The 20,010-nt window shown below is 44.3% G+C and overlaps 1 long non-coding RNA gene across 1 annotated transcript; it reads right to left on the reverse strand.

Annotated features, from left to right (window-relative positions):
- Positions 1-1,229: 1,229 nt before the first annotated feature.
- LOC128322445 (uncharacterized) lies at positions 1,230-19,903 on the reverse strand. The gene is made up of 4 exons (XR_008305717.1): positions 19,729-19,903; positions 10,161-10,230; positions 3,658-3,732; positions 1,230-1,554 (listed from the first exon to the last, which is right to left on the reverse strand). It is a non-coding gene; the product is annotated as an uncharacterized LOC128322445 (long non-coding RNA).
- Between the last annotated feature and the right edge of the window lie 107 nt (positions 19,904-20,010).

Below are 20,010 nucleotides of genomic sequence, written 5' to 3' on the forward strand. Positions count from 1 at the left end.
AGAGATGTGCACAAACCTGTTTGGAGGCCCTTTTATGGTTCTCTGAACAGGTTCGAGCACTGGGAGGTCCAGAGAGTTTGAAGGTGGGGGGAGGATAACTTGAAGGGTGGGGGAGGGTGAACTTACCCTCCCCACCACCAGTGCTCACTAGAAAACTGGTCTGGCAGGGCAGCAACATATCTCCCTGCTCCCCCATCTGCTCCTCAGACCGGAAGTGACTGGAAGTAGTGCGTGCGCATGCACGATGTTCTCAGCCTAACCTACTTCATAGGGTGATTGTGGGAATAGAAATGGTTAGTTCCGAGTATATGCCACCCTGAGCTCCTTAGAGGAAAGATAGAATACAAATGTGATGGTAAATAACATATCTCTAAAAATGTCACCTGAGAATCTTGTTCCAAAAGGGAGAAGTTATCAAATGGGCATAGGAAGCGCTGTGAATTCCACTGTATGGATACTAGAAGGGAGGGGCTCTCCTGTCTGACTCTCTGTCAGGTTTGGTGACCCCTTTGTTTGACTAGGATATTTAGAATGCTACTGGCTTAGGAAGGACAACATTAAAGATAGCCATGGAAATTCTAAGTGCAATTTCAGATTTTGGTAACACAAAGGTTGCGTAGAGATTAAAGAAAATGGTTAAAAGCCTGCTCCTGGATCTGGTCAAAAGTAAATTATGGAAAGAGAAAGAGAAAAGTGTGTTGCAGAGCATTTGTTTTGCTTTTGAAATTATACTCCATAATAATTAGTGCCATGTTATCAACACAGATCAAAGGGTCATCGTGATTTCTGCCTTCGGTAATTCACACTTTGCTTATAGGTCAGTTGAATTGTTCATGACGTAAGTTGCTCGGTGTGTGGCAGTAGTAAGTCAGTTAAAAATACAGGTGCTGTGTGTCCTGTTTTTCCTAGTTGGTGCCGCTGGGAAATCCAGCCGGACTGTCATGACTCAGAATGGGTCTCCACCCAGCAAGCAAATTTGAAAGGGTGGGGCTTTTCTGCCTAGCTCTCTCTTGCTTCTGTATTCCTGGATAGGGTTGCCACTTTCCCCCCTTCTGATTGGACTCCCGAGTCCTTAATAGCTGCACAGCAGGCAGAGTGTCTCTCTTTTTCAGTGAGCTTATCAGGTTTTGTATAAAACAAACTCCACAAACAATTATATACATTTGCCAAGTGCTTAATCAGCCTATTCTGCGGTTTTAACCAGCAAGAGCAATCAAGATAGAGAATGCTTAAAGCTCCTATTCATTTATATTGGATCACTGATATAACTATTCTTAACACATGTTGACAAAGTATATCTTATAAAGTTTACAGAAGAACACACAATAAAAGTTTAATAAATGGCAAAAGCCAAGAAGAAAAAGAAAAGAGCAAGGTGCTCAGTGACCCCTACGGAGAGGGCCTGTATTTTCGTGGCAAGGCTCCTGTGCTTTACCAGTTGTGTGACAAGAAGAACTTTGGCAGGTGACGCTTGCCCATATCATTGCATTTACTCGACAGAAAATATCTGCTTCTGCTGAGTTGGGGCTTGTCATAGTTAAAGATATAAGAGATCTATCTATGTGGTCACTAAAAGTCGACACCGACTTGACGGTACTTAATAAATCAATCAATGTTATATAAAATTGCCTCTATTATACAATAATTTGTGTTCTGATTTTTCAAGGCTTTTTTTGTCCAGAATTTCAGATTCCCTCAAGGAGAACTCTATATTTTCCTTTGGCAACATACATTCAGTTCTGGCAAAAGCCAAGTACTGTCCTAAAGCAACTGAAATGAACGTTTGCTCAACAGTTCGGTGTTGATTCCCCTCCCTTTCCGAGAATCTGATTGCCTCTCTGTAGTGAGCCAAATGCCTGCTATGATGTACAGTGAGTATATACACTCAATAACCATAAAAACTACTTCTCACAAAAGCTGGCACAATAAAATGCGCAGTGCGAGATGTGCGAGAGAAATGCAACGGTTGCAGGCAAAGTCCATTTAACTGCTGTGGAACAAGAAGACGAGGCTAAGGTATTATTCTACGGATTCTCTCTTCTGCTGTGTCACAGGTTCACACAACTGCTTTCTTGGAATTTAACAAGGAAAGCAGCTAAAAGTCAGGGCTGGATTTTCACATTCCATGTTCACCATAGCAGTAAGTGATGATTCCCATGTATGAATGATCCATCCCAGGCTTTGCTCCACAAACAGAATGATCTGTCTGTTGAGGAGAGCTGGTCTTGGGGTAGCAAGCATGAATTGTCCCCTTTGATAAGCAGGGTCCACCCTGGTTTGTATTTGAATGGGAGACTGCATGTGAGCACTGCAAGATATTCCCCTTAGGCGAGGGGGCCGCTCTGGGAAGAGCATCTGCACACTACCATGTAGAAGGTCCCAAGTTCCTTCCCTGCCATCTCCAAAATGGGGCTGGGAGAGACTCCTGCCTGCAACCTTGGAGAAGATGCTGCCAGTCAGTGTAGACCAGTGTTTCTCAACGTTTTTGGAGTCATGGATTGGTACATTTTTTTTGTGCAGTTTCCCGGACCAGCAGTTAGTATAGCAGTCCCCCTCATCCCAACCCCAGGCCCCTAAAAACAATTTTGGGCCAGTAGGGGCCACCACCGGGAGCTCTCCGGAGCTCATTTCCAGGCACCTCTCATTGCTAGATAAAGTTTGTCTAAGTTAAATTAACGCTATCCAGCAACGAGGGCTGCCTGCCTAGAAATGTGCTCTGGAGAGCTCACCCAGGCTCCCTGGATCCCAGGCCTCACCCCTCTATGTGTGACGGACCAGTACCCTCATAGACTGGTACCCAACAGCTCGTGGACCAGCACCAGTCCGCGGACCAGCGGTTGAGAAACATTGGTGTAGACAATACTGAGCTAGATGGACCAATGGTCTGACTTGGTATAAGGCAGCTTCCTATGTTCCTATGATCATGTTACCTGACATTACAAAAACCAACAACACCATGGTGATTTTCAGTGGGTTCAAGTTCACACAGTCACCTGTGCCATCCAGTGCTGTGTAATCATTAATGAGAAATCTTGTGATGTACATGCAGTAATGGAACCAGCCTTCAGCTTCCTTTGATGTGATCTTGGGTATTCTCCAAACAAGAGTAGCAAATGAAAAAAACTTAATGGTCCTCCTTTAGAAGGCAGAAATATTTGTCTAAGATGGCTCTAATCAAGAGCAACCATGCTGGGAAGTCAGTGCACAAGGTGTATGCTGCTTTGAAGGTGCCTGTGCCTCCCTTCCTGCTACCACTGTAAAAGCACCACCAGTGAGGTTAAGACACTGAGGTGGCATATTCTGAGCAGCATTTTTTACAAGGAGGCATGAATCTAAACTAGGAGTAACCACAATATACAAACTGCAGGCAATGCACGTGCCTGCAGATATTTTAGGTGCCTTCTTTCTGCCTTCTCTGGAGGACACCACCACTGAGAAAATGTGTATTCACAGAGGCGTTTGGCAGCTTATCCTTGGATGGCGGAAATGTGAGTGCTGGCTAACACTGTCGCAAAAACAAACCCAAGACTGCAGCATTTCGTCAATGAATCAGTCAGATTAATCACTTCAAACCTTTTTGATTCTTTAAAAGGGTGTCCAAGTTTAATTTGGCAGCAGGCTTTTTCAGAATTGTTAATTATTTAATACAATACTTACAAAGCGCTCAGTGGCAGGCATAATCACAGAAGAGGATTTTCTCCAGATGGAATGCCTCTTTCAAGGTGATATCTGCTGTAACATATGCATCCATAATTTTAAAGAAACAAATAAAGCCTTTTCTCCAGGACCATTGTTTTATGCATAAAACAAATGCAAATTTAATTCACTGAAATGCTTATAATTAATGTGGAGACACAAAGCCCTGAGAACAAGAGCAAAATCTGGACTAGTTAGTCATGACTAAACACCATTAAAATCAATGAGACAAATTAGTCATGATTAACTCAAACCCCATTAATTTTGATGGGACTTACTCGTGTCTAATCAATGAGACAAATTAGTCACGATTAACTCAAACCCCATTAATTTTGATGGGACTTACTCGTGTCTAACGTGCTCTGGATGTTGCCCAATATATGAGGCAGAATGGCTCTGGAAGAAGACTCATAGCAAACCCTACCAAACACCGGCTACAGCCCATTTTGGGACCTATAGTATGAGGGTGATGGTAGGGCAGAAATCTTATTTCTCTGCCACCATTGCCTCTGCTCGGTGTCAGCCAGTAGAGCTATTCCCTGAAGTGAAAGATTTGTTACATCATAGCTTACTGGAGGGCGGGGTGGAGTGAGGAGCCCTTGGAAACCTGCTGTGACCAGTTTGCTTAACACTTGGCAGACAGAATCACTCACATCCAGAGGAACTGCAGTACTGTACTGATAAATGTGACCACAAATCTGCAGTATTGATCAAAGTGATGAACAAGCCTCTGCTCGTCTGATTACAATCCATTTCAACTTGTTCAGCCTAAGGCAATGGACAAGATTCTTGGAAGTCTCTCTGTTCCTAGCCACTTGCCTTTTTGATTCTTGCTCTTGGCCCATTATTTCTCTGTGTAAACTGCCCTGAGTCATTTTTGGAAGGGGCGTATAGAAATCAAATTAACAACAACAACAACAACAACAACAACAACAAAGCTGCCTGGGGAGGGCTAGCCAAATGGGTGGAGAAGACAGTCGATGCTCCATGTAGGATAGCCAGAGGATAGTTTAAACCAGGGCAACACAAATGTGGGCCCTCCAGCTGCGGTTGGACTACAACGCCTACAATCCCTGAATATTGACCACTGTGGCTGGGGATTATGGGAGATTTAGAACAACAGCAGCGGGCAGCCTTCGCTTAAGCGAAAGGAAGCAGTCTAAGTTCATTGCTAAAGAAGGCTTCTCTTGACTCCTCTGCCCTGGATAATTATAGGCCAGTTTCAAATATCTCCTTTTTGGCCATGGTGGTTGAGACAGCAGTGGTGGCCTGAGCCAGCCATTAACATGCTTGTTAGCAGGGGAGATGAGCTGTTACCTCTTATCACTCCTTCCTGAGGAGCTGATAACTTGACCTGATCCAATGTGCCAACATAGGGAGAATAACAGGCTAGTTCTGAAAAGAATAGTGCTTGGATGAACTCACGGCTACTCTGGCACCCCCACCTGAAAACACTCAAGGGGGCGAGCGCAGGGGGTGTCTCTGACTTGAGAGTTACCATTTGCCAAGTGACATGCCCTGTGAGTTAACTCATGCAAACCAAATTGAGAGCTCACAGTCCCATGGGATCTGAACAGCAAAATGTGGGAACTACAAGCCTGTAGCCCCAAACCAGGAATAGGGTAGAGGTGCTCCAGGGAGCTTCCAAATGGGCTCTCTTGGTAACAATACTCAGGTCTGGAGGGTCCAAAAAACAGAATCCCAATGTACAACCCATCTATGCACCTTAAAGAAACCTGTCCCCCGCCCCACCTTTCAAGTGGTATAATCATATTTATGCATACAGTGGTATCACACTTTTGGGGGAAAGAAGTTGAAAGCTCTTAAAAGAAGAGTCCTTGGGCAGCATTCAGACTAACCATTTCTGAATGTACCACTTGTGCAAGGGAGGAGGGGCATTTTCCACAGATTCCCACTTTCCTCTGCTGCCCCTGATAATATGCATCTGAGGTGGACCCTCAGGGATGTATGTTGAGGGCAGCAGAGGGAAGAGAGGGTTGATTAAAAATATCCCTCCCTCGTCTTGCACAAGTGGAATTCACTTCTGCAAGCAGAAGTCTGCCCTTTATGTCTAAAGTAGTTTTTAGCCCTGTTTAGACTACTCTTCCAGACAATTTTTAAAGACCATTTGGACTTTTAAAAAAAGAAAAGAAAGAAAGGTTCTAGAAAGTGCAAATCTTATGGTGGTAACCCTAGACAGTTCAATAAACCTGAGAAAAAACGAAGGTTCAAGAAAGTTGCATGAATCGTCCAGCAATAATCTGAAAGCAATACACTAGCAAGAGCTTAATTATCCTCATTAGTGAACTCTCTGTTTCACTACTAAACATGTTTACAGAACAAAGTATCTTCACATATTTAGGACAAAACTAAATGTACAGGTGCACACAGCAAATGGATCACAGTTGGGACACAGACAAAAGCAGGTGTTAAGGTACCCCAAAGGAGCAGTGGACTCAGACAAGGCTTTCGAAACAAGGTTTATCGATAAAGCAGAGAAACAATGCAGAGAGCGGTATTTGGCAACCTTAGTACTGTCACAGTTGCACAGGGAGTGAAGGCAACTCCCAGGGACCAGATAAGGCGGGAGGGGAAGTCAAGGTTCCAATAGCAGGTGTTGGAATGTGTAGCAGGTGGAGTGGTGGGGGAAGGAGAAAAGGGATTGAGAAGAGAGAATTAAGGGCAGTTTAATCTCAAGTCTGTCTGTGTCTGCTGGTTCGTGTGCAATGCCCCAGGGGATTATTTCCTACCAGGAGAAGATCTGGGGTCTCTCACAAAGGTGTTGCCAAAGCAGAGGCAAGGAGAAGCAGCGAGGTGCTGGTGTGGTACAGTAGCAACCCAATGACTAGCCTGCATGCCTGGGGATGATATGGTGGTGGGAGAGGCGAGACCAAACAAGGCAGCCAGGGCAGGGAGAGGAGAGTGGGAACGAGCCACCCTTGTGGGCTGTTTACTACTCCCCACTCTGTTTGTACGGGCTGCTACTGGCAAGGCATCAAGGTCTGTGGCACTAAGCACTGGAGTCTGAGGCAGTCAGGTGCAGGGGGCGGGGGTCAGCTCGCAGCAAGCCCACAAAGGGAATGATCTAGCCTCAAGTTCTCCACTTGGAGTCTAGGGGCTCTCAGGCACTCAGGCAGAGGAATGGCCCCATTCAAGCCCATGCAGAGAGCCACTACACAACCCAAGGACTCTGGTTTCTAAGACTGTGCAGGGCAATCCCATGCAAGTAACAGGCAAGGATAGTGATTCCAGCTCATTAGAAATTCTGGACCCAGAATTTCTACCAGAATTCAACAGTTCGGTGTTCCAGCTTGGGGCTCAGCAGCCTAATGATTCAGCTTAGAGAGAAAGGGTTTGGGCACGCAGTGGGTACTTGGCCAGGCAGGTTGTGGGGCAGCAGCATGCAGCTTGGGCCATCAGACTCCCATCTGATGGGAGGCAAGAGTCTGTCTGCTAACACTAAACTTGAAGGATGAGCTGGAGGTAAAGAAGTCTAGGATAATGAAGGGCTTTTGAATTGCCAGTCAGTAAATCAGCATACATAAGCCCTATTCAGGCATTATGTTGTACAAGTATCCAGATGTCTGTACAGTTGTACAGGTTTTTGTGTGACTGGATGCACCTGAACTCATTTTAAAAGTGAACCTGGGTACAGGCTCTTCAAAGTGCTTGATGGAAATAGGAAGTGTACTGCTGTACTTGTGTTCAACATCGTGTGTGAACAGCTATAGCTACATACAGATCTGTACCTGTGTATATTGTACACTTTTACAAGTGTTAACAGAGTATGTGAATAGGGCTGGAGTTTGAGGTATACATGGCAAACTGGGCATACATCTTGTGCACATAATTCTCATTATTATAATCTATAGCTGACTATGGGGAATTGTGTGCCAGTCGTCCTTATGACTGTGGCAATGTGTTTCATTTAAAAAATTGGCTCTGTTCACCAGCCAGACAAAAAAAATGTACTCGTTGAGCTGTGTTGGTACATTACTCATCAGGATTTTTTTCGCTCTTCAGACAAGTAGACAAATGGGTTTCTTGACCCCTGTGCATAGTGATAAATAATATGTGTGGCTTTGTGGGGCAATGCAACTATCTTTTATATTTATTTTATTACTACATTCTCAAGGCGGTTTCAACTATCAAGGCAGTTCTACTGGCAGAAGCATGGACTTTGCAGTCCTTTAGGTCATGCCTAGGTGGAATGTTTACCTTAAGGAGAATGCTGCTTCTGCTTCTGACAATATATTGCCAGGTCCAAGTGAACTTTTCAGGCTGACATGTTAAAAAGCACTAGGTACACAGTACTTAAACAGGTCACAAAGGGACTTTAATGACTCATACAAAATTGTGAGAGGAAACAGAGATCAGTGCTACAAAGGTCCTGTTCACCCAGGAACATACACAGAAGTGGTTGCTGTGTTTTAACTTGTTGAATGAATGTATTGAAGTAGCACATAGCTCTGTATAGCTTCTTATGAAAGGGATCAAGACAAACTGTCCTGTTCTTTTACTTCAGTGCTTTATCACCAAAGCATGTATGAGAGTTTGCTATGACAACAGGCATGTTTAGGGGTGTGTGTGTGTGTGTGTGTGTGTGTGTGTGTGTGTGTGTGTGTACGTACGTACACAGTCCTTTCAGGTCCAGATCCAGCTGCATAAACTCCACCGGAATGAGCTGGAGTGCAACTATGCTCTTGCACTTTCTCCCATTCATTGATCCAAGGCCTGGTTGACTGTGTTATAAGACAAAGAGTAAAGCCGACGAGGAAATAAAAGCAAGTGGCAAGCAGAGAGGTGGAGCACTAGCTAAGTCAGAGGCTTGAATCCGGGAGAAGTCGCCTCAAGGCCAGATTGGTGGCTCAGATTAGGAACCCAGATGAATGCAAGAATGACAAGCTTGGTGGTGTCAGAATGCAAGGCAGAAACGGAGAAGCCAGACATTCCCAAAGATTATCTCCTGACAAAAGGAAAATAAAGCCAAGTGGGATTTCCTTCTCCGAGGCAAACTCTCTGGGCATGTGGTAAAACCACAGAGCTTGACTAGGAACAAACGTAACCTAGTGTGCTCTCCAGGAATTTTAATATGACTGGGTTACAGGTAGTGCAATCTTGCGCCTGGACTCTTGGCCTTAATTATTGGCAGAATTTTTTGTTTTTTTAAATATGCAGGCAATTTAAGACTTGAGACACTCCAAGTTTAGACAAATGGCACTTAAGATTTTTTTTTGAACTTTACAATACTTACCATCACAGGAGGGGAGGCTCTGCTAGACCGCTGGTCATGCATGGGCTAGAGGAGGTGGGGGGGGGCAAGGGTGGCTCAGGGCTCACATGGTCATTGAGCCTGGCAGTCCTGGTGGCAGCAGCACCTGCATCTGAGGAGGGACTTCACCCAACCAAGAGGTTCTCCCTGCTGCTGCTGCTGCTTCTCCTCCAGGCTCAGCTGTTGTGCTGTGAACTTCAGAGGAAGAGAGCCTGACCTGCTCTCAGACCACAACCTGCTTCCTGCCCGCCTTTGTTTCCCACCTATCTACTTCCCAGAAGGAGGAGGAGATGGAGTGAGAAAGCCAGGAAGGGAGAGGGCGGCAAGGGTTGGGCAACTTCGGATTCTCCACTATCCGTCTCTTTGCTATCCGTCTGTATGTATGTGACTAACACACCACCAGTTTTGACAGCGGCAGGAAGCAAGGCCGGGGAGAGGATCCAGCTTTGGTTCAGGAACCACACCCCCATTTATAGCATTGTTTCCTATGGGAAAATGGGTTCCAAATGAAGATGTTTCAGTTAAAACACAGTTTTCAGGAACCAACTGTGTCGTAAATCTGAGAGCTTACTGGAAAAGAGGTTATTTTGCATTCACTCATGCTGATTTGGTGTTGCGGCATGTAAGCCTCAAGTTCTTTTGAGATTGTGAGGAACAGCGAATGACCTTTGCTGGCATACAGTACTGCACAATGGGATGGCAGCCTAGTACCAGTGCATGCATTCAAGTTATCCAAATGCAAAACTTGTGCAAATCACATTATACAAGTGTAAATCCACTGTTTCTAATGGTCGTGCTTTCATGCAGCATCATTTGCACAGCTTGTGTGCATGCAGCATTACTAAGTGGAGGTACCATTGTGCAGTATGTCCACCCTTCTCATTCATTTTGCAACGTAAACCGCCTTGTGAACGTTTTGGTGAAAAAATAAATATAAATAATATTACTATTACAATAACATTAAATTAAAAAGCACAGAAACAAAACCAACAACCCAAATACAGAAAGAGACATCAAAGTCACTAGCAGCAGTATTACAAAAACAAAACCAGCTAGCCAGCCCCAGGGAAAGCTATTTCCAACCGTGTTTTAATTATAATAGCAAAAAGAGTAAAAATGTTGTACAGCAGGCTTTCCTGGGCAGGGTGTGAAGATACGTCTTTAACAAGTGCAAACTATTTTCTCCTCTCACCTGCTCACAAGTGAAGATGATGCATACATTGTATTGTTTCCTTTTGGTATGACTTTTGTGAAGAGAGATTCTGTGGATAGGGAGGAGAAAGGTGGATATTTTTATTTAGGTTACCTCCCCCCACAAACACATTTTAGAAGAATAGTTTTAAATATGAGACGAACATAAAGAAGTTTATATAGTGAGGACTGTGGCAATTAAGGCCCGTGGGAATTAATTTTGCAGATTTGCACCAACACCAGAGAAGTCTGTCTCTTCTGCAGATTTGTTTCATTTTTTCTTCCCATTTTAATGCTTGCTTGCCTGGAGTCCAATTTATTCCAACAGGAGTACTTTGAACACAGCATCTCGGCTTCAATTGAATAATTTCAATGTGTCTCAGGATTCTTTTATTTTATATTTTTCATATTGACATTAATTACCAGTTAGCAAGCATAGTGCAGCTTTCAGCAAAAGGAGCAAAAATCTCAATGATCAAGTGAAGTTATTTATAGGCAGTAACATTCGTATTTTTAAAAATCATTTTAAACCAGAGGCAAACCTGGATTTGCAATTTGCTGTGCCTCACTTTTTTTTTTAAACAGTAATCTCTCTGACATTTCAATCAATATTTGAGGTCTCTGGAACTCAGAAAGGTGAGCAGCATAAAGATAAGAAATGAACCTTGAACGTGACTTACCTTCACCACTTAGAGAAAAAGAGGGAAGGCAGATTTCCTTCCAAAGTACATACATATGCATAACAACAGTGAAAAGTAGTAACTCAGTTATAACACAGGGAGAGGGAGAGAGAGAGAAACCAACAAGGTTTTTCCTCAAAGGTGTCATTTTCAGTGGAGAGCAGAGGGCAAAACAGTGCAGGAAATTAAGACTGTGTGCCAGCATTGGGATACAGGACAAAGAATCAGAGCACAGTTATATTTACGTCTCTGCATCTGTATGCCACTAAATATTCCCACCCCTCAAAATTGTCTAAGATGTCTAATAATGATGATGATAATATAATAAAAAGTTACAATATGGAATTATAGAACTAAGAACACTGCAAGGCAGAATTTAAAACTAAATCTCCATCCCACTGATTAACAGTTGAGATTGCTGCTGTCGCTGAAGCAAAATCCCAGCTTGATCTGGAAACCTTTATAGTTCTAGTTTTGGGTGAGCCAAGGGACTGTCTGGGTAGATGGGGTCATCCTGGTGCCCAAGGATCACAGAACAGGGGTCCATGTATACCAACAGGTTATACCAAGAAGGAGGAAAGGTACCACCAAGTTCAGGAGGATGCCAGCATGGCTAACAAGTAAGGTCAGGGAAGCTATAAAAGGGGGAAAGACGTCCTTCAGAAAATGGAGGTCCAGTCCAAATGAAGAGAACAGAAAGGAACATCAACTCTGGAAAAAGAAATGCAAGGAGACAATAAGGGATGCAAAAAGAGAATTTGAGGAGCATATAGCTAGAAGTATCAAGAGGAACAACAAAACGTATTTAAATGTATCAGAAGCAGAAAACCTGCCATGAAGGAGGTTGGACCCTTAGATGATGTGGGCATGAAAGGGATTATTAAAGAGGATAAGGAGATTGCTGAAAAGCTGAATGAGTACTTTGCATCTGTCTTCGTGGTGGAGGATACTGATCATATACCTGATCCAGAGGTGAGCTTCTCAGGCTTGGAGGCTGAAGAAATATTGGGCCAGTTTCAGGAGACAAGAGAGGATGTTCTAAACTGTCTTGGATAATGAAAAATTAACAAATTGCCAGGGTCAGTCAGCATCTACCCAAGAGTTTTGAAGGAACTCAAATGTGAAATTGCTGATTTCCTAGAAAAATATGCTACTTGTCCCTACAGACAGGCGCTCTACCAGAGGACTTGAAAGTAGCTAATATAACTCCATTTTTCAAAAATGGATCCAGGGTGGATCTGGGAGACTACAGGTTGGTTAGCTTAACTTCTGTGCCAGGTAAACTGACGGAAAGCATACTGAAGGACAAAATTGTTAAACATATAGAAGAACAGGCCTTGCTGAAGGAGAACCAGCATGGCTTCTGCAAGGGCAAATCTTGCCTCACTAACTGAGTTACAGTCATCCCTTGTGAACCACAGTTTTACCAACTGCAGTTTTGAGTAGTTCAAGTTCAAGTCCCATTCATATGCGAATGGGAATTTGTGACAGGTCTTGCCAACCACAACCCGAGTATCCATGGTTGGTGAGGTTTTTTAGTTATTTCTTGGGGGAGGGGTGTCTATCAAAACATGACAGACACCAGCAACAGTCACTGGAGGTACTGTGCTGTGGGTGGATAGGGCCAGTTACTCTCCCCCTGCTAAATAAAGAGAATCGCCATGTTAAAAGGTGCCTCTTTGCCAAGTTAGCAGGCTATTAAAACTGCTAATATTATAATGCCCGTATACAAAATAAAATTGCTAATATTATAATGGCCTTATACAAAACTATGGTGCAGTCACACTTGGAGTACTGTGTACAGTTCTGGCCACTGTATCTTAAGAAGGCAATTAGAGAACAAGAAAAGGTGCAGAAGTGGGCAACCAAGATGATCAAGTGCCTGGAGCACCTTCCTTATGAGGCAAAGCTACAATACCTGGGGCTTTTTAATTTGGAACAAGAGGCATCTATGGGGAGACATGATAGGGGTTATAAAATTATGCATGGAGTAGAGAGAGTGGACAGAGAGAAAAATTTGTCCCTCTCTCACAACACTAGAACCAGGGGTTATCCCATGAAACGGAGGGCCAGGAAATTTAGGACTGACAGAAGTAAATACTTTTTCACGCAGGGCAGAGAATATAGAATTTTCTTCCACAGGATGTGGTGATGGCCACTAGCTTGAATGGTTTTAAAAGGGGCTTAGACAAATTCATGGAGGACAGGTCTATCAATGGCTACTCGTCTGGTGGCTATAGGGTACCTCCAGCCTCAGAGGCAAGAAGCCTCTAAATACCAGATGCAGGGGAGCAACAGCAGGAGGGAGGGCGTGCCCTCAGCTCTTTTCTGTGGGTTTCTCAGAGGCACCTAGGCACTTTCCAGATTACATGCTACACTGCGTGTTCATTAAGTGTGCTTCCATACTGGCTGTGCTTCGACACTGCAGTCCCTGCATTGTCAGCAAGGTGCCGTTCACATTTCCGATGCCTTTTTTCGGGTTTTCTCTTTGCGTTGCAGTGCTACAATTGCTACAATGTTGCAAAAAAGCAGTATTTTCCTGTTATTCAAGGTTTCAGTATGATCCTGCCAAGCCAAAGTAAAGTGCCAGTGTTGTAGTGTGTAATCTGGAAAGCACTCCGGTGGGCCACTGTGTAAAACAGGATGCTTTGGCCTGATCCAGCAGGGTTCTTGTTCTTATATTCTTAACAGGGAACCTTCTGATTTGCAGTACCCATGGCATACCACAGGGGGCAGTAGTGCAGAGTGACATTCAAGACTTTTGACTTAGTTCCCAGCTCTTGATGCTGGGGTATAGGGAAGTTGCTAGATGCTTAAAATAGCCAGGCCCCAGGCCCACAGCCTTCCTTTTGATAATTACGTCTCGACTCCTCCCCATAAGGAAACTGGAGGAGACAAGTGCTGTATTTGGGGCTAAAGCTTGTGTTTGGTCCCTAGCACAGCACCTTTTGGTATGGAGATAGAGACAAGAAATTATTGTTGCAATCAAGCAGCCAGCAGCTGATGAGATTTGGGGCTCTGAGTCATTCATGGGGGACCCAAGCCCCATGGGCCACCCCCTAATGATGCTTTGCGTGGGATGGCGCCCAAATCTAGTCAGATGGCAGTCTGGTCTCATATCTAGAATAGGCAGGTGGGGGGAATGTCTATTCCCAAACCAGCTGTAATAATATTAACAGCAGGGAAAGCCTAACTTGTAAATGGTGGTGATGCCACTGAAGGAAGGAAAGATTCCTGAGTGATCATCAAAATGCTTTAAATGGCATATGCAATTTCTGGCTCTGTGTCAGGATCAGGGTTGTCTGGAGTTTGTGTGAAACAAGATGTGTAATTCAGGTCGTCAGGCCAATCTCTCTAAATCACATCACCAGGGATAATGAAGAAACCAAAGAAAGTGTCATGTACAAGAATGGGATTTCCAAACTCTCTGAGAAAACATGTCATTAAAAAAAACGTGAGTGACATTTCTCCCAGCAACCACATAGAAAACAAATGAGTAACAGTTTCCTCTGTCTGGCCAACAAGGACTATGCACTCCTTATATTGCTAGTGACGTTGAGCCATCTCTCCCCCACTCTAGGCTTCACCCTTAACCCTTTACTTCTCTCCCTCTCCTATCTTCCTGAGGATCAGTTCTTTCCTGGTGCTGCTCCCCTCTCTTTCCTGTGTAGGTAGGCATTGTATGAACATAAAACAGGCAATGCTTTATAGTTTTCAGGCACTGTTTGAACATAAAAGAGCTTTCTGAGCTCAGGGAAAGCTACCTGGTTTATTGGCACTGGAAGACCTCTGTTACCTTGGGTTGTCCATACTGCACATTATGTATACACATTTTTCTGGGGGGAAATGTTTTACATTTTTTTTTTAAAAAACCCTTGCAAACATGGCACACATACACAAACTCACTTAACAGAAAGTTGTCACTACTCAGCAAACACTCTAGTATTCACAATCCTCATGACAGGGAATTTCAATGCACCTAAATAACCCTGTTTAATAATTTAATAAGATTTCTTAGGATAACACATATAACTTGATATATATTCCTTGCACCCATAACTCCTGCTCACTTATATTTCCATGCACAGGAAACAGGAAAAGAAAATCTCTTTTTAAAAGTAAGAGATCAGAAAGAAATGTGGGGAAGACAGAAAATATCTGCTGATGATTTACTGTTTTGTTTCCAATTCCTTCTAAGACAATCCTCAACTGACAATTCAAGTGACTTAAAATAGTAACAGAGTAGATTCCCATCCTGGGATGTTGCTATTTTGGATTAAACAAGGTGAGTAAAAAGATGTGTTCTTGCATATGTTCTATGATGCTTCATGAAACTCGGGGATAAATTTGTTCAGTGGGAATGTATTCTTTCCTTCCTTAAGGGTTCCATGGATCTGGAAAATATTTTTGTCCCTTGCAATTCCATTATTAGTATGACCATTTGTCATTTGTATTGTGCTTTTCATCATATACTGCAATTACAATTCCTGCTTTTTAAAGGTACAATCTCTTTGTATCTCAGGTATAAATATTTGCCTTTCTTGGAATTCTATAGAACTAGGGGCAGAAGGAAAGGATGGAGTGGCAACTTATTATGTGATCTGGGGAATATGCATTTTTGTTTCATCTGTTTCAGGTTTATTCTTTCTGGCTTTCTATAATTGGTATATGAAAATTTCACACCTTGAGGGAAATGTACTTGCTGTGATTACACCAGTGTTTCTGCAGTAAATAGATAAAGGTCTTGTTCATCTGCCTGCTAGCAGGACAGAAGCGCCTAGCTTTGGGTACGAGAGTTGGGTGCGCTCCCCATTTTCAAACATGTGCTTGCAAAAATTAAAGTAGGAGAAGGGGAGCGTGATGGATCATGTGTGAGGTGGCAGCGGGTATGATGGCTTTTCCTCCTACCTTGATAAAAAAAAAAAGTGGGGATCCTGTGCAGCTGCCACCCACCTTGCACATGATCAATCTCCCTGCCGCCTACTTTGAGGCTTGCAAGCTCATGCGTATAAATTGGGAGCTCACTCGACTCTCCTACCCAAGCTGGGCACTTCTCCTACCCTGCTGGCAGCCATGTCTACAAGCCTAAAGTGTAAAAGGCAATCACACGTCCCTAAACACCAGAGGTGGGGGCATGGAAGTGAGCCAGGGAGCCTTGTTTCACAGCACCTCCACCACATGTTCATCCCCATTTAGAAGGTTATAATCTTTGTGATTTGGTGCTTAGCAGTGACCAGATAACACCAGGGGCGTAACTACCATTAGGCAAGGGGAGGCGGCTGCCTGGGGGCCCCCATGCCTCGAGGCCCCCCCCCCAGAGGCATATCACATGACTATATATTGTGGTGTGTGTTTGCGTGTATCAGCGAGGGGCCCATTTTAAAATTTTGTCTCTGGGTCCGCTCCAGCCTTGTTACGCCCCTGGATAACACTTTCTGTTCCATGGAAGAAATCAGGGGAATGACCTTCTAATGAACCTCAAGGCATTCACATAAATTGGATGTACCTGAACACATGAAGGTACTTTCTGTTGAATCAACAGTGGTCCATCTATCCCACTACTGTTTACTCTAATGGGTAGTGGCTCTTCATGATCTCAGGCAGTTGTGTTACCTGAGAGCCTTTTTTTTGGAGAGGCCAGGGACTGATCTTGGGACTTGTGTGGAAGCAAGATAGGGGGAAAACCTGGGTAGCACAATCACTTCTACCCAGGTTTTCCTCCTACCTTGCTTCCACAAAACTGAAAACGGGGAACACACACAGCTCCCAAACCCAGGTAAAACACAGGTTTTGATTGTGTTAATGACCTCATTATGTGCTCTTCCACAACCTTTGGACTTGCATCAGTTGAGAGTAGCTCAAAGGGAACAGCCTCCTGTTTGGTATGCATGTCTGGTTTGGGAATGCCCAAAACTTTTATTCCAGGATGTAGGTGGTCAAATTTCAATTCCTTGACCATTTTTCAGTACCTGTCAAGTGTGCAAAGAACTGAAGCCTATTTGGGAGCAAGTACTATTGGGGCATTCAAGTAAACAAGCATAGGATTGTGCCATTAGTTAGTCCATTACAGTAAATACATCTTAAAAACCAAACTTATGGCATTTTAAAGACTGACATATGTATTGTGATACAAGCTGTATTGTAGCAAAAGCTTATTATATTACAACATGCCACAAGGTTCTGTCATTAGTATTTAACATGTCACAAGGTTCTGTCTTTGGTGTTTGAATGCCTTGTTTGGTTAGCTGTATGTTGATTTACTTATGTCTTGCTTGTCCTCTTTAAACCTGCACTTCTGTACTGCAAATAAGAAACCAAGGACACTGCAAGTGAAGAACTGGACACCTGGAATGGTAATCTTGTTTATGTTCACTTCTGAATGCAAAAGAAAGATTAGGACCTGTGGAGAGGAGCCATCTTATCTGTCACACCCTGAGTGTTCAGTAGAGCTGAAAGCAGCTTATGCAAGTGTTGGTAGTACTTAGGCAGTCCTGACTCCCCATATATAAATACAAGTTTTTCTAGTAAGAACTAATCAGTCTACTTTCCTTTCACTGTCTCTACATCTGGACTTAATCTGGTGCAAATCGAGGTCCACAAGTCAGATCTCTTGAGCCTCAAAAGTTTATGGTTCCGCCATCTTGAATCAGGGTGGATGACATGATCACAAACAACACCACTGAGCTGCCCCTGTGTGTCACTCACTACAACTGTACCTAATTTGGTTCAAATCAGTTAGGCAGTCCACAAGTTAGCCCACATGCGCTTCAAACGTTCACGCATCCGCCATCTTGTATTGGTGTAGATGACATATTCACAAACTACGCCATTGAGGTGTCCCTATGTGTTCCTACAGGTGCAGCAAATTTGGTTCAAATTGGTTAGGCAGTCCAAAAATTAGCCCGCTTGCACCTCAGATGTTCACACAGCTACCATCTTGAATTGGAGTGAATGACATCATCACACACTATGCCATTAGGACATCCCTATGTATCTCTACAGCTGTAGCAAATCTGGTTCAAATCGGTTAGGCGGTTCACAAGTTAGCCCACTTGTGTCTCAAAAGTTTACACATCCGCCATCTTGGATCAGGTAGATGACATCATCACAAATGATGCTGTTGAGGTGTCCCTACAACTGTACCTGATTTGGCTCATATTGATCAAAGCGTTGCGAAGTTGATGGAGGGGACACACACACAGACGGACACACACAGAATGCCGGGTGATCTCATAAGCCTGCTGGAAAGTAGGCTAGAAAAGGGTGGACTGCGTGGTGCAATGGCCTGGGTGTTGGATTAGGTCTTGATTTAACTCAAAGGTTGCTCCAGAAGGCAGCCAGGGGTAGCAAGTGCTCCTCCCAGAAAAGTGGCTGGCCCACCCCCGATTTTTGTTTCAGAAATCTACTATGTGGGACACAGCTCGTCCACCCATAAATGCACTTGCCCCTTCTTCGCCCTCTTTCAATTTTTCCCCCTGGTGTCACCATTTAAGACATACTTTATTTATAACAAAAATATACAAAAGTGTTAACATTATAGGCAGAGGCGTAACTATGGGGGGGCAGGGGGGGCATGTGCTCCGGGCGCCATCTTTTCTGGTCACATGGGGGGCGCCGACATGACAATTTTTTAAATTTTTTTTTTTAATTTTTTGTTAATACAAATGTTTCCTGCTCAGTGCAGCAGCGCTGCAGCAGTCAAGGGAGCGCGTAGGCAGCCCATCCCCCACGAGCGGTCCCTTCCATGCCGCCCGCGCCCCCCCATTGCTTTGCTGGCGCCTGGCGGCCAGTCAGTGGCCTGGCTTGGCGGCGGCGGGCGCTTGTGAGGAAAAACCTAAGTATAATGTAGTATGTTGTGGCGCGGGTGGGCGTCATTTCAGTGCTTGCCCCGGGCGCCATTTTCCCTAGTTACGCCTCTGATTATAGGTAAAGCATGCCACCGAGTCGCTGTCAACTCCTGGCAACCACAGATCCCTGTAGTTGTCCTTGGTAGAGCTCTGATGTTGATGTGGAGCTCTATGATGAAATTTTGGACTGCAGAATGTTGCTAGCAGCGCGGACCAACATGAGAGTAGCAAGCTTCTCGAATTTATAGTTCAATATGGAGATGAGAGCGTCTTTCCCAACCTCCACATTGCTATTCAGATCATGCTGACCATTGCAGTTTCCATTGCTAGCTGTGAAAGATCATACAGCAAGTTAAAGCTGATACTTTCCTATCTGAGAGCTTCCATGGGTCAAGGCAGACTCTGTGATCTTGCTCTGCTGAGTGTAGAGAGAGAGGAAACTGACAAAACGGACTTCGATAGCATCATAGACCAATTTGTATCAATGAAAGCAAGGAGGGTCCAGTTATGATTTTCAGGCATGTCATAATTTGCTAATTAAAAAATTAATGAGCGTGAGTTGTATTTTCTGCATTTTTGGCTATTTTGGTAATTTTTGAGGTAATTATGGTAAAATAAAAGTTTTCGGAAAGATGCATGTCAGATGTATGGGGGGGGCACAATTTCAGTGCTTGCCCTAGGCGCCGTTTTCCCTAGTTACGCCTCTGGGTAGAATACAGGAAGGGTTTGCCATTGCCTCCTCCTGCGCAGTGTGAGAGGATGCCTTTCAGCACCTTCCTATATCATCGCTGCCCGATATAGTACCAGCAAGGATTCAAACCGGCAATCTTCTGCTTGTTAGTCAAGCATTTCCCCGATGCGCCACTCAAGGTGGCTTATACATATTACATTAGGTGCTATATAATCATACCTGCCAACAAGTCCCAATTTCCCCATTCCTAAAATGTGAAAATAGCAACCTGCTGGCAAGTTATGTATACTTATATTTTATACCAACGTAATTATAGATTATGCACATATTGGGCTTAGGTACACAACCCACGTCGTCAAGTATTCCTCAGAAGACGACGACGGCGGCAGCAACCGACGAACGCAGCGCCTTAGCCAGCTCAGGGCGCTTCTTCACACGGACGCTCCCTGCCTGGGCTGGGCATGACCTCAGAGGCCACCTCGTCCAGCTCAGGTGCGCCTCCCCCCTCCCCCTCCAATTCGTCGTTTCGCCCGGAAAAGTCCATATATGGGCAGCCGGGCCACAGGTGAGTCGCCCTCTCTCGCTGCTGGCCCCGCCCGGTTTCGTTGAGGTGGCGCTGCGGGCTATAAGCGC

The sequence above is a fragment of the Hemicordylus capensis genome, chromosome 1 (genome assembly GCF_027244095.1).
Source record: "Hemicordylus capensis ecotype Gifberg chromosome 1, rHemCap1.1.pri, whole genome shotgun sequence".
Lineage (NCBI taxonomy): Eukaryota > Metazoa > Chordata > Lepidosauria > Squamata > Cordylidae > Hemicordylus > Hemicordylus capensis.